Source organism: Crinia signifera, chromosome 2 (genome assembly GCF_055691185.1).
Source record: "Crinia signifera chromosome 2, ASM5569118v1, whole genome shotgun sequence".
Classification (NCBI taxonomy): Eukaryota; Metazoa; Chordata; class Amphibia; order Anura; family Myobatrachidae; genus Crinia; species Crinia signifera.
The window spans coordinates 172,127,023-172,142,545 of NC_139218.1; the positions used below are offsets into that span (position 1 = coordinate 172,127,023).

At 47.5% G+C, this 15,523-nt stretch overlaps 1 protein-coding gene across 6 annotated transcripts in view; it reads left to right on the plus strand.

Moving 5' to 3' along the window:
- Positions 1-15,523, plus strand: part of KIF21B (kinesin family member 21B) — a 714,596-nt gene that overhangs the window by 212,650 nt on the left and 486,423 nt on the right. The window lies entirely within an intron of this gene.

Consider the following 15,523-nt stretch of genomic DNA (forward strand, 5'->3'; position numbering starts at 1 on the left):
CAGAGTATGTGCTTACCCTCTATTGAAATATACTGGGACGGGTGCCGGACGGGATCCCGACAGTCATTTACCCGACGTCGGGATCCCGACTGTCAAAACGCAGACAGCCGGGTGCCCGACGGCCACCCGCTATTTTCCCTCGTGGGGGTCCACGACTCCCATAGAGGGAGAATAGAATGGGTGGCTGGCGTAGCGAGCCACCGTGCCAGCAGCGTGGCGAGCGCAGCGTGGCGAGCCCGCAAGGGGCTTTTTTGCGCTCGCCATGCTGTCTGACTCCGGGCAGTCGGGATCCCGACGTCGGGATAATGACTGTCGGGATCCCGACTATCGGAGTCACATACCACACCCACTGGGACTGCAGTACTGGTATTAGAGGAAAAAACAGCATATACTCTAAATAAAGTCATTCCCTTTTTCTTTATTCTGAAACAATGCTGGAGGAAAGCCTTATTTTTTTACTAAATAGACTCCAATGAGCCTATGCACAGTGGGACACAAATTGCAACATTTTTGGCCACAAAGGCCATCAATAAAAGGTTTCCAATCGGGTCTAAACCTGCATATAATTATAATTAATTGCCTATAAGAAATTTTTGGATCCTGACTAACCTCCAATGCTGTATCTAAATTGATATGATCTAGCAGGAAACAGAGAGTTATGTTTCAAATACTATGTTATCACACCAAAGGCGGTGGTTTAGGCCTAGTATTATTTAACAGCCCACCTAACTTCTCAAACTAGAGATTGGGTCGATCTCGAGACTCATTATATCAACTTCCTTTGCCCCTACTCACTTTATTTAATGCAGTAGAGACATTGCCCTGCCTTCGACTCTTCGTTTCTCTCTATCGATCTAAGCATATTGCTGCAGAGCTTTTTCAATGGTCTGGAATGGCTCTTTTTAGACTTCTCGATGAAAAAATAGAGTTTGTTCCAGGTTTGGACCTTAAGCCATTTGTGCATTGGTCACACCATAGCATAAAATTCTGTAGAGATGTCTCTCCCTATTGAGTCTTCCCTGAGATTTCCCTCTCTTCAAAATAGATTTGGTCTTCCTGCCAAATGTTTACATCAATACCTTTTGTCTCCATTACTCGGACTCAATGGGTACTATACAGATGAAGCTCCTGCCATCCTTGGCTGGGGCTCGCCAGACCCTCCCCGCTGGCAAGCGCCGGCGGCAGGGGCTTCACTGAACTGAATGCGCGGGGACGCTGCGTGTTCCTGCCCGTCTCCCCTTCAGGGAGACGGGCAGGGTTAGGGGGGCACTCGGGGCGGCGAGGATGATGGTCGGAGGCGGCGGGGGAGGCGGGCGGGGACCGGAGGAAGGCTCCATTTCCCAGGGAGCATGCGAGCGTCTCATGCGCACGCGCCCCTTGGCGGGGCTGGCGTTTAAATCACCAGCCCTGCAAAGATGAAGCCAGCCCCATCTGTAGCTTCTCTATAGTATTTTGATTTCACATAACTGACCTTCCAAGGAGCCACATGAGCTGACCTGGGAGGGGGACATTGGAGAAACTTTGGAGCCGTAGGGGTGGACTGCAATTTTAAAATTTGAAACTATGGAGAAGAGGGTTCTTTTGCATACATTTGCTGGTTCTGCCCTAAAACTAAACTCTTTTGTAATACTGTACATAACTTAATCCATTTCTGTACAGACATTTTGCTACCACCCAGGGCCAGACTGGGACCAAAAATCGGCCCTGGCATTTTGAGCACACAGGCCCACCTGTGGCACATCAAAATGGGGTGTGGCCTAATGGAAAGAAGGCGCTGCATCACAATGGGGTGTCATATTATACATTATACTATGCACCGTAATGCCCATTACACATTTTAGAAAACCATAATACACTTAAAGGTACATGCCGTAATGCCAATTGCACATTATGGCACATACCCCACATACATTACATAAGGCTACACAATTTGAGCCTCCTCCAGGGTTGATTTTGAAGGCGCCCATATGCGCCAGCTCCACAAAGTTGTTCTGTGCCAGGCTCAGCTCCTGCATCTCCGCTGCGGCTGCTGCTGCCGCTGTCACCGATGCGTGATGATGGTGCCGGGCAGAGGTGCTCACACCCAGGGCAGGGAACTGTGGGCCGGCGTCCAGCAGCTTCTCCTGGGCAGTGAGGAGACCAGCTGTGACAGGCGTGCGGCGTGTCGGGCGCTGGGGCTGCTCACATACAGGGTGTCTGTGCTGTTGCTGCTGCGGGTGGTGGGAGGAGGGGGCTGGTGGGGGGATAACACGTAAAAGGGCTGCAGGAGCAGGACATGCGGCTACTGACGGGGGGTCCCAGCTTCAGGTGCCTGCTCAGCATCCTCTCCATTCCCGGTCGTCAGTGGTTCGGGCCGGAAGGGCTATTGTTATGCTGCTGGCGGCTCAGGGTTTTGTTTGGAGTGGTTTTTCTGGATGCAACTAAATCTAGCTGCACAAAATTTGCCCACACGGCCATCATTTCATATCCATTTTTATATTTTAATAATATTTTTAATATTTGTAATATTAAGTTTTGCAAGGCTCTCCCTTAAGTAGTTTATTGTCTTTATATTGTCAATCACTGTCCAAGAGGTAAATCACATTTTTTCTATGATGTGATAAAATCTGTCATTTCATTTGTCTTGTGGTATTGGTTAATTGATATGATTTATCTTATTTTCTGTTTTAGACTAACTGCACATAAATCCTTTACATTATCACTCTGCCGTAATCAAAAACAGTTTTTTTTTCTTCAGAAATGTGTTTCAGAATAGGGTCCCTTTTAAGATTCCCCAAGGTTGTGTAGTTAATGTTATGGTATTTGGATGTAAACCCACAGCCGTGTCCGCTGTTTAGGGCAGCCGCTGTGCACCCTACTCTGTCTCTGTTGGCCCCTCCTATAAGATTAGTAGTAGTTGCTGTAACCACCCCCACCAGCAATGAGTTCCATAATTTTACTGCTCTAATGGTGAAGAATCCCCTTCTTAATTCAGTATGGAATTTATTTTCCACGTGCCTCAGTACATGCCGGTGTGTCCTAAATATATTCCTATTACTAAACAAATCGTCTCCCAGTTCCTTATGATTCCCAATCCTGTATCTGAACAGGATTCTGTATCTGATTAGTATAATCATATCGCCTCTCAAACTCCGTTTCTCCAGTGAAAACATATTCAGCCTGGTAAGCCTAACTTTGTATTCTAGTGATTTGAGACCTTTAACTAGTTTAGTTGCCCTTCTCTGTACCTTTTCAATTGAATGTATGTCCTTTTTATAGTGCAGTGCCCAGAATGGAACACAGTATACCAAGTGTGGTCTCACCAATGCCTTGTAAAGAGGCACTATAACATTGGCATCCCTTGAATCCATTCCCCTTTTAATGCATGCAAGTGTCCTGTTTGCTTTTGCTGCTGCACTTGAGCAGTGTGCACTATTACCCAATGTATCATCACCCCTAAGTCATTCTCCACCGCAAAATTGTTCATGTTTGCTCCCATAATTAATTACTTTACATTTTTCAATGTTAAACAGCATTTTCCACCTTTTGGCCTATCTTTCCTGTTTAATTAAGTTGCTTTGAAGTGTAAGCACATACTCTCCTTAGTTAATATCTTTACCCCATTTCGTGTCGTCCCCAAATATTGCAATCTTATACCCCTTTCCCACTGCAGGCTTTACACGGTAAAATGCAGTTTTTTTAGCCTTTTTAAACGGCTAGAGCTGCAGTGGGAAAGCTCCAGGTTGCTTTACACGGTTAACAAATACCGGTATTTGTTAACCGGGTAAAAAGCAGTGTTTTTACCGTGTAAGAGCCGTTTTTTCGGCAGTGGGAAAGGGGTAGCCCTTTACCCGTTAAAAAAAAAACCGGCATGGGGTCCCCCCCCCACTGCTGTAACCAGCACCAGGCTGAAGGAGCCGGGGCTGGTATTAAAAAAATCAGGAAACCCGACAAATAGGGGTTCCCTGATTTTTTACAACCAGCCCCAGGCTCCAGGTCCGGGGCTGGTTCCCAAAATACGGGGGACAAAATGACTAGGGGTCCGCCGTATTTTAAGAACCAGCCCCAGGCACAACCAGCCAGCAGGGTAATGCCACAGCCGGGGGACACTTATGATATAAGTTCCCGCGGCCAAAGCATTAACCCTACCGACCAGTCAGCCTGGCCAGGGGCCCTGGGGGAGTGGGGACCCCCCCAATAAAGGGGTCCCCCCCTCCAGGACTTACCTGACCAGGCTGAAGCCTGGTGCTGTCCTCGATGCTCCTGGGCGGTGGGCATCGAGCTGATGGTATGGTGTAAAAAATAGGATAAAAACCATTGTCTTTTACTGGTGAACTATGAGTCCCAGCAAGCCTCCCCCGCAAGCTGGGACTTGGAGAACCACAAGTCCCAGCCTGCGGGGCATTAAAGGGCCCGCTGGGTCTTGTAGTTCCACAGTAAAAGAAAGAGTTAAATAAACACACTGACACACGTGAAAAATAAAAGTTTAATACATACATAACACATACATACTGATACTTACCTATCTTGAGCCCGTAGGTAGCCCTGGTCCTGATGTCCTGGTCCGTGTCGGCGTCTGTATCCATGTCGGCATCCCTGTCGGCGTCGGCGGTCCGGAGTCCGACGAAATCCATTTGGGAAGCTGTGGAAGGAAACCATACTCACCTGTCCCAGCGCGACGTAGTCCAGGTAAGGTCTTTGCAAAAAAAAAAAACCGAACACCCGAACCAAGCGGACAGCTGAGAGCCGCACGGTGTTTGTTTACATTGTGCGGCTCCGCCCCCGAATGCCGCTATTGGCCGCTAGGCCGCAAGGCGGCCAATAGCGGCATTCGGGGGCGGAGCCGCACGATGTAAACACACCGTGCGGCTCTCTGCCTGTTCGCTTGGTTCGGGTGTTCGGTTTGTTTTTTTTGCAAAGACCTTACCTGGACTACGTCGCGCTGGGACAGGTGAGTATGGTTTCCTTCCACAGCTTCCCAAATGGATTTCGTCGGACTCCGGACCGCCGTCGCCGTCGCCGACAGGGATGCCGACATGGATACAGACGCCGACACGGACCAGGACATTAGGACCAGGGCTACCTACGGGCTCAAGATAGGTAAGTATCAGTATGTATGTGTTATGTATGTATTAAACTTTTATTTTTCACGTGTGTCAGTGTGTTTATTTAACTCTTTCTTTTACTGTGGAACTACAAGACCCAGCGGGCCCTTTAATGCCCCGCAGGCTGGGACTTGTGGTTCTCCAAGTCCCAGCTTGTGGGGGAGGCTTGCTGGGACTCATAGTTCACCAGTAAAAGACAATGGTTTTTATTCTATTTTTTACACCATACCATCAGCTCGATGCCCACCGCCCAGGGGCATCGAGGACAGCACCAGGCTTCAGCCTGGTCAGGTAAGTCCTGGAGGGGGGGGACCCCTTTATTGGGGGGGTCCCCACTCCCCCAGGGCCCATGGCCAGGCTGACTGGTCGGTAGGGTTAATGCTTTGGCCGCGGGAACTTATATCATAAGTGTCCCCCGGCTGTGGCATTACCCTGCTGGCTGGTTGTGCCTGGGGCTGGTTCTTAACCCCTTCCCGACATTTGACGTACATGTACGTCATGGTCGGGAAGTACTTCCCGACATTTGACGTACATGTACGTCATGGCTTCTAACTGTCACTGCGTCTATAGACGCGGTGACAGTTAAGAGATGTCTGCTGTCCCTGACCGCAGACATCCCCCCTCGCCGCCCAGGGGGGGCAGGGGTGCCCCCCCCCAGTCGGCGATCGCTGTGATTGGCTGTTCAAATCTGAACAGCCAATCACAGCGTTTCCTGTGTTACCGGCGGCTAAGCCGCTCGGTAACACAGAAAACGGTGGTGATCGGTGCAGCACCGATCACCACCGATGAGCAGCACCCCCCTCCCACCCACCCGGCACTCACCCGGCAGCTCCGGGGCACAGCAGGCTCACCCGGCTCCCCCAGCAGCAACAGACTCAGCGCACGCAGCGCTTCCCCCCTCCCACCCCCCCCCCCGCAAGCTGCAGCAGCAGCAGTAAATAATAAAATGGATCTAATGAAATATATATATATAAATATATATATATATATATGTGTGTGTATGTGTGTATATATATATATATACACATATATGTATGTGTATATATGTATATATATATATACACACATATATATGTATATATATGTATATATATATATACACACATATATATATATGTATATATATATATATATATATATATATACACATATATGTGTATATATATATATATGTGTATATATATATGTGTATATATATGTATGTATATGTATATGTATATATATATATATATATATATATATATATATATATATGCTTCCAGACAGATATTCCCGACATATGACGTATATATACGTCATGGTCGGGAGGTACTTCCCGACCGAAGACGTATATATACGTCATGGTTTTATAAACGCGGTGACAGTTTGGAGATGTCTGCTGTCCCTGACAGCAGACATCCCCCCTCGCGGCGATCGCTGCGATTGGCTGTTCAAATGTGAACAGCCAATTGCAGCGTTTTCTGTGTTACCGGCGGCTAAGCCGCTCGGTAACACAGTGATCGGTGGTGACCGGTGCTGTTAAGTACAGCACCGATCACCACCGATCGCCAGCCCCCCCCCCTCCCACCCGGCAGCCCCCCTCCCTCCTTCATTCCTTGTGAAAATGAAAAATTTTGAACCAGAACTGCATTTTTGTGTAAAAAATTACATTTTTTTACACAAAAATGCAGATCTGGCTCAAAATTTTTCATTTTCACAAGGAATGAAGGAGACAAAGCACCCCAAAATCTGTGCCCCAATTTCTCCCGAGTATGGCAATGCCTCACATGTGACCAAAAAATACCAGTTGGGTGCATGGCAGGACTCAGAAGGGAAGGAGTGATTTTTGGATTTTGCAGCACAGATTCTGGTTGAATGACCCCTGAAGCACCCATACAGTGGAACCCCCCCACAAGTGACCCCATTTTGCAAACTACACCCTTCAGGGAATTCATCAGGGGGTATAGTGTACATTTCAAACCCCCAGGGGTTTCACCAATTTTGATACAACTGAGCTGTGAAAATGAAAAATTATTTTTTTTCATTTTCACAGCCCAGTTGTATCAAAATTGGTGAAACCCCTGGGGGTTTGAAATGTACACTATACCCCTAAATGAATTCCCTGAAGGGTGTAGTTTGCAAAATGGGGTGACTTGTGGGGGAGGTTCCTAACTTTTAGCACTTATGGTGCCTAGAAACCTACATGGTGCCTAAAAAAAAATCTCATAAAAAGGAGGCTCCAAAATCAAGTAGGTGCTCCTTCTATTATGAAGCCTGTGGTTTGGTCAACGTGCACACTAGGGCCACATATAGGATATTTATGAAAACAAAAGAATTGGGGGAATCAATTTTTAGTCACATTTCTCTAGTAAAATCTACTGTGTTCGTTAGAAAAATTTATTAAAATTGAAACTCTGCAAAAAAAAAGAAATTTTGAAATTTCACCTACACTTTGTTTTAATTCCTGTGAAACACATAAAGGGATAACAAACTTCCAAAATGCTGTTTTGAATACTGTGAGGGGTGCAGTTTTTGAAATGGCATCATTTATGGGGGTGTCTCACATACAAGTCCCTCAAAGTCACATCAGAACTGAACTGGTCCCTAAAAAAATCAGTGTTTGAAATTTTCTTGAAAATTTGAGAATTTGCTATTCATATTTGAAGCCTCCTAGTGTCCAAAAAAATGAAAAGGAGGTTGAAATAATGATTGCAACATAAAGTAGACATATGGTCTTTGTTAGTTATTAACTATTTTGAGTGGTATGTTTATTTGTCTCACAAGCAGAAAATGTGACATTTTGCAAATTGCAAAATTTTCCATTTTTTCACGACATTTTGGTATTTTTCACAAAAAAACACAGACTGACTAACTTGAAGTACAATGTGTCACGAGAAAACAATCTCAAAATCACTGGGATAAGTAAAAGCAAAAAAAAGTTATCCCCACTTAAGTGAAACATGTCAGATTTGAAAAAAATGGCTCTGTCAGGAACGCAAAAACTGGCTCTGTCAGGAAGGGGTTAAAATACGGGGGACCCCTAGTCATTTTGTCCCCCGTATTTTGGGAACCAGCCCCGGACCTGGAGCCTGGGGCTGGTTGTAAAAAATCAGGGAACCCCTATTTGTCGGGTTTCCTGATTTTTTATTACCAGCCCCGGCTCTTTCAGCCTGGTGCTGGTTACGGCAGTGGGGGGGACCCCACGCCGTTTTTTTTTTTTAAATTCTCCCCCCCCCCCTATCTTTACACTGCTTAAACGGGTTTTTAAACGGGTAAGTGTGAATGTGACAAAAACAGCTTTTAAACGGTAATTTACCGTTTAAAAGCTGCAGTGGGAAAGAGTCTTTATGGCTCTTACCCGTTTAAAGACCCGTTTAAAAAAAACGGGTCATTACCCGTGTAGGCAGTGGGAAAGCAGCATGACTCTCTATTTCACTACCTATATCATTAATGAATACATTAAACAAGGTGGGTCCCAATATTGAACCTTGTGGGACTCCACTTTGGACCTTACCCCAGCGGGAATGAATGCCATTTACCACCACTCTCTGTCCCTGGTTGTGCAACATTTTTAATACAATTACAAATGTTATTTTCTACCCCTAAGTCATCTATTTATCTTGTCCAGAGCATTAGACTAGTCTCCCACTGGTGTCCCATCCATACCCCATAGTAGGGAAATTCAATTTGATCACTTCAAATCTTTCAAGTATTTTGAACGATAAATCCAGCTTTTAGCCAATATAAGAAATAATATAAATAACAAATTAGGGGAGGTTAAGTGGAAACTAGTTTGGTTCCTATTCACTGCAGATGTTACTGCATTGTATACTAAAATTCACTTTTGAATTAAAAGTATAGACTATCATCTAAATAATGAAGATTTTACAGAAATATACAAAATGTTAATTTTGGGGGGTGTACCCCACATTTTGTAGAATATTTTTGGGGGTTATGAAGGAGACTTTTATATCCAATAAACCAAGACTGTGATGGGCACTAGACTAGCTCTCAGCTATGTAAACCTATTTATGTTACTTGGGAGTGGTTGTCAGCAGCATCCGGGCGCCCTGAGAAGGGCGTCCCGGGCACTTCCGCCCGGCGGTGTCAGGGCGGATGACATCAGATCCGCCCGGCTGGGAGTTTGAGGAAGCAGGAAGGCCGCGTCGCCCGGCTGTTGCCTGGAAACCAGAGGACGCCGGGCGGCACGCGCTAGGCCTGCTGTGGTTGATTCATAATCAATGGGGGGCTGGTCCAGCGGCGGCTGATTGGCCAGAGGATCTCTTTTAAGGGACCTGGCCCAGCTCAGCCCCACCGGTGATATTGTTTCCCTACAGTGTGTCTGCAGCACGCTGTGGTCTCGGTCCTGCAGTGTCTTGTTGCTGGGTTGTCCTGTCCAGCCGTGGTCCAGTCAGTGTCCAGCTGTCATCTTGCAGCTGTCTGTGTCCAGTCCTGGTCCGGTTACAGTGTCCAGTCTTGGTCTAGTTACGGTCCCGTCTTGGTCCGGTCCTGGTCCATTCCTTATCTGGTTCCGTCTGGGTCAGCGGATCACCTTTCAGTCCTGCCAAGTCGCTCCTGGCGTGCACGTTACTATCCTGTGCCGCCGGAGTATACGGTCCGGTCATGTAAGTGCTCCAGTGGAGCCTGGTTCTTTATCTTTTATTTATGCGGGCAAGCTGCCCATTATCCTCAGTTATTAGGGTATCGTTACTGTTAGCGTACTGTTTTGTGTTGGCGTGTGTTTTTGTTTGGTGGCACCCCAGTATTACTTTGTACGGTGCCTGTGACTCGGTCATACTCCCCCTCCTTGGCCTTGTGCCGCCAGCCAGGGTGTTCTGTCCAGATAGGCCCTGTTAGTTAGATCATCCTCTTGGCCCAGTCCCTGACGGTCGCTGTAGGTTTGTACCATCGTAAAACCTGGTTGCATCAGGGTTGGAGCAGGCTTAACTCTCTCCTTCGAACGCGGCGACTACAGGAGTAGCCTAGCACCTCGCAACTTACGGTCACCTGCCCGGGACGGCCAATAGAGTTAGAGTAGGGCTTTGCCATTGCCATTCTAAACAGCGGTCCCGGCTGAGGGCTCTGCCCACCACCACTGATTGCACGCACCCGTGCACGTTAAATTATCACCGGCCAAACAGATTATATAAATTTCATTTATCTAATATACCTGTTTTTTTCTGTGGGTGCTGGTGGTTGTGGGAGATCCTCATAATGAATCCCACTGCTCCTCCGTTAGATGCCCAGTTTATGGGTCTAACGCAAATGGTTCAGGATTGTCACTCCGGGTTACCAACCAGGAGAGAGTGTCCTGAGCTCCCCCGTTAGCGACACCTGAACCAAAAATGAACCTGCCCGACCGGTTTTCGGATAATAGAAAAGATCTTTACAACTTTAGGGAGAGTTGCAAATTGTGCTTTCGGCTCTGACCGAAGTCCTCAGGGTCAGAGTCCCAAAGAGTGAGTTTGGTTATTTCGTGGTTACAGGGGGACCCACAGACGTGGGCTTTTGGCTTGCCCTCTGATAGCCCTGTGTTAGCCTCAGTAGATAACTTCTTTAAATCTTTGGGTTTGCTTTATGATGACCCTGATAGGGAAGCGTCTGCGGGTGGAACGATCCGGCTCTGCGTAGCCAGTTTCGGTATGGGTTGCCTGATACCATCAAAGTCTGCTTAATCCAATATCCGGTGCCTGGCTCGTTGGATTAATTTATGGAGTTGTCTATTAAAATAGACCACCGGCTCCGCGAGCGCAGAGCAGAGAGAGCGTCACTCTCTCACCCCATACCATTTGTTATGGATGCCTCAGATGATGCCGAAGAGCCCATGCAATTGGGGTCCATTCGGATCACACCAATGGAAAGGGCTCGCTGGATCGGTGCTGGTCTTTCCCTATACTGCGGACATAAGGGTCACCAATACCGTTCTTGTCCTAGCAAGGCGGTAAAAGGTCAGGCCAAGTGAGTGAGGAGGAGATTCACTTGGGCCTGAAATTGTTCTCCTCCCATAACTCCCTATTGATACCCACTACCCTCACTTATAGGGAGGTTAGTTTTGATTGCTCCGCCTTTGTCGATAGCGACGCAGCTGGCAATTTTTTGGATGTCGATTTAGCCGAGAGACTCGGCATCCCCACTATTCTTTTGGGGCAATGTATCATCATGAGAGGATTAGATGCTAGTTCATTGCCCAATGGGGAGATTTCTTTTCGAACTCCTAACCTGCGGCTTACTGTGGGTGCTCTTTATAAGGAAGAGGTTTTGTTTCTTTTGGTTACTTGTCCTGCCGTCCCATTGGTCTTGGGTCACCCCTGGTTGGTGCAACATAATCCACAGGTCAACTGGAAATCTGGGGATATTGTTCAGTGGAGCTCCAGTTGTTTTGGTTCGTGTATCAATACCTCTTTTCTCCATGCCTCGGTTTCGCTGACTGCAATACCCGTGGCATACTCTTAATTTGCAGATGTGTTTTCTAAGGGTAAAGCCGATAAGCTCCCGCCCCATCGTCCTTACGATTGTGCTATCCAGCTTATACCCGACACTCCTAAGGGTAGGCTTTACTCATTGTCTATTCCGGAGACCAAGGCCATGAATGAGTACATTAAGGAAAGTTTGGAGAAGGGGTTTATTCGCCCTTCTAAATCACCCCTTAGCGCAGGATTTTTCTTTGTGGCCAAGAAAGATGGGTCCATGTGCCCGTGTATTGACTTTCGGGCTTTAAACAAGATTACGGTGAAGAATGCATACCCACTCCCTCTGATTTCAGTTCTCTTCGATCAGTTGAGATCCGTCAACGGTTTTTCTGAAATTGATTTGAGAGGGGCGTATAACTTTATCAGAATAAAGGCAGGGGATGAGTGGAAAACAGCATTTAGTACGCATTCTGGGCAGTACGGGTACTTAGTTATGCCCTTTGGGCTGTTCAACGCCCCTGCCGTGTTTCAAGATTTTATCAACAACGTCTTATGAGACTTTCTGGGGAGTTTTGTAGTCATCTACTTGGATGACATCCTTATTTATTGCAAGGATCTTGATTCACATAGAGCCCAAGTAAGGCAGGTTTTGCAAAAATTGCGAGAGAATTGTTTATTTGCCAAACTCGAAAAGTGCAACTTTGAGGTGCCCCAGATTTCATTCCTTGGGTATATTATTTCAGCTGAGGGCTTTAGCATGGATCCCAAGAAGCTTCAGGCGGTAGTAGATTGGGTACAGCCTACCAATCTCAAGGCAATCCAAAGGTTTCTTGGATTTGCCAACTACTACCGGTGCTTTATTCATTCTTTTTTGGCCCCCCTGGTGGCTCTTACCAAGAAAGGGGCTGATCCAGCTAATTGGTCTTCCCAAGCCAAACAGGCCTTCCAAACTCTTAAACAAGCAATTGTTTCTGCTCCGATCCTCAGGCATCATGACCCGGATCGTCCCTTTGTGGTGGAGGTAGAACAGTGCTCTCGCAAAGCAACCCCAAAACCCAGGTCCTTCATCCTTGCGCATATATGTCAAGGAAATGCTCTGCGGCTGAAACCAACTATGACGTCGGTGACAGAGAATTATTAGCCATCAAGTGGGCCTTTGATCAATGGAGGCATTGGCTAAAAGGAGCCAACCATCAGGTGTTGGTTTTAACCGCCAACAAGAACCCGCAGTATCAGTATCTGCTGCCCCCTTCATTCCTGCCTCTTGTATACAGGCTGGTCTCAGTTTGACCCTGGAGGGGCTTATTCGCCGGGCCCAGAGCCAGGCGCTAGTCCAGACTCCTAGTGGTCGTTTATTTGTGCCAGAGACGCTTAGGCAGAAAGTGCTTATAGACTTTCATGACAACAAGACGGCAGGGCATCTTGGGGTCAATAAGACCGTGGACTTATTGGCCCGGGTCGTGTGGTGGCCGGCAATGTCCAGGGACGTCAGGGAATTTGTTCGGTCATGTCCTGTTAGTGCCAAGCATAAGGTTCCTCGGTGTAGGCTTTTTGGAGAACTTATGCCCTTGTCCATCCAGTCAAGACCATGGTCGCACATTGCCATGGACTTTGTGGTAGGTTTGCCAGTGTCAGCTGGCTGTCAAACCATTTGGGTGATTGTTGACAGATTTTCAAAAATGGCACATTTTGTGGCCCTGAAGTAATTGCCTTCGGCCAAAGAATTGGCCTCTTTGTTTCTGCAGCATGTGATTAGGTTGCATGGATTTCCCACTGACATTGTGTCCGACAGGGGTCCACAATTTATTGCACAATTTTGGAGATCATTCTGTGCTTCTCTAAAAATCAAACTGAGCCTGACTTCAGCCTTTCACCCTCAGTCCAATGGACAAACTGAGCGGCTGAATCAGTCTTTGAAGCAGTATCTGCGATGCTTCATCTCTAAGTTGCAGAACGATTGGGTAGATTGTCTTCCCATGGCAGAATTTGCATACAACAATGCAGTGCATTCTGCCTCCAAGGTTTCACCCTTTTTTGCAGTTTATGGTTACCATCCCCAGGCTAATTCTTTCCTTCAGGCTTCTTCCTCAGCCCCGTCTAGGACCTTTCGTTTTAAAGCCACATGGAGGAAGATACATGATGCCCTTAAGGAGCCAGCTTTCAAAGAGAAGGTGTTTGCAGATAAGTTTAGACGTCCTTGTCCATTCAAGGTTGGTGATTGGGTCTGGTTATCGACCCAGAATATCAAATTGCATCAACCTTTGGCAAGGTTTGGGCCAAGGTTCATAGGGCCTTACAAAATCATTAATAGGGTTAATCCGGTTGCATTCCGTCTTGCTTCCCAAGTCCCTCAGGATTGTAAACACCTTTCATGCTTCTCTCTTAAAAAACAGTCTTCTTCTCCCACAAGTTCCCTGATAAGGTCATCAGAGGAATCCCTTCCATGGATGTACAGGGGCAACATGAGTTCCTGGTCGAAAAAATTCTGGACTCCAAATTTGTCTGTGGTTTCCTTCAGGTTTTGGTCCACTGGAAGGGGTTCGAGCCAGAAGAAAGGTTGTGGGTTCCTGATAGGGATGTTCATGCTCATAGCCTCAAGGAAAAGTTCTTTCAGGAATTTTCCCATAAGCCTGGGGAAGAGGTTTCAAAACCTCTCCTCAAGGGGGGGTACTGTCAGTCCGGTGTCAGGCGGTGTCAGGGCGGATGACGTCAGATTCGCCCGGCCGGGAGTTAGAGGAATCAAGCAGGCCGCGTTGCGCGCTCCGCCTGCTGTGGTTGATTAATAATCAATGGGGGGCTGGTCTGGTGGCAGCGGCTGATTTGGCCAGAGGATCCCTTTTAAGGGATCTGGCCCAGCTCAGCCCCGCCGATGATATTGTTTCCCTACAGTGTGTCTGCAGCCCGCTGTGGTTCCGGTCCTGCAGTGTCCAGCTGTCATCTTGCTGCTGTCTGCGTCCAGTCCTGGTCCGGTTACAGTGTCCAGTCTTGGTCTGGTTACGGTCCCGTCTTGGTCCGGTCCTGGTCCAGTCCTTATTCTGGGTCAGCGGATCACCTTCCAGTCCTGCCAAGTCGCTCCTGGCACCATCCTGTGCCGATATAGTACACGGTCCGGTCACGTAAGTGCTTCAGTGGAGCCTGGTTCTTTATCTTTTATTTCTGCGGGCAAGCTGCCTATTATCCTCAGTTTGTATTATTATCCTAGTCCAGCTCTCCGTGATTCGGAGAGGCTCACAGTTGTGGGCTCACCCCTGTTTTGGGGTACCGTTTCTGTTAGCGTACTGTTTTGTGTTGGTGTGTGTTTTAGTTTGGTGGCACCCCGTTATTACTTTGTACGGTGCCTGTGATTTGATCACACTCCTCGTCGTTGGCCTGGTGCTGCCAGCCAGGGTGTTCTGTCCAGATAGGCCCTGTTAGTTAGATCCTCCTCTTGGCCCAGTCCCTGACGGTCGCAGGTTTGTACCATTGTAAAACCTGGTTGCATCGGGGTTGGAGCGGGCTTAACTTGCTCCTTCGAACGCGGCGACTACAGGAGATGCCTAGCACCTTGCAACCTACGGTCACCTGCCCAGGACGGCCAATGGAGTTAGAATAGGGCTTTGCTGTGGCCGTTCTAAACACCGGTCCCAGCTGAGGGCTCTGCCCACCACTGATTACACGCACCCGTGCACGTTACAGTGGTAGGATAAAACAGTACGGACAGAACATAAGTAAGAGGCATATTCACTGCTCTAGGCAAGACATATTGATGAGCATTTGGAAAGGAGACAGAAACTCTTTCAATCTCTTTTGTCATGATAGGAATATTGAACTTACCTTCATTACCCAGTAAATATATATTTAAGTGTCTCTGCAATAAGAATTACACCAAACTGTAACTTGGAAAGAAATTATAGTAACCAGCACTATTACTGAATTAAGAGTATCCCAAACAGTTCCAGATATCAAGATGGCTGGTAAGCCGAAGTGGGGACCCCCCCAGTAAAGGGGTCCCCCCCCCCAGGCTTCACCCATCCAGGGCTGAAGCCCGGGGCTGCCACCGGTGTAAAAGTG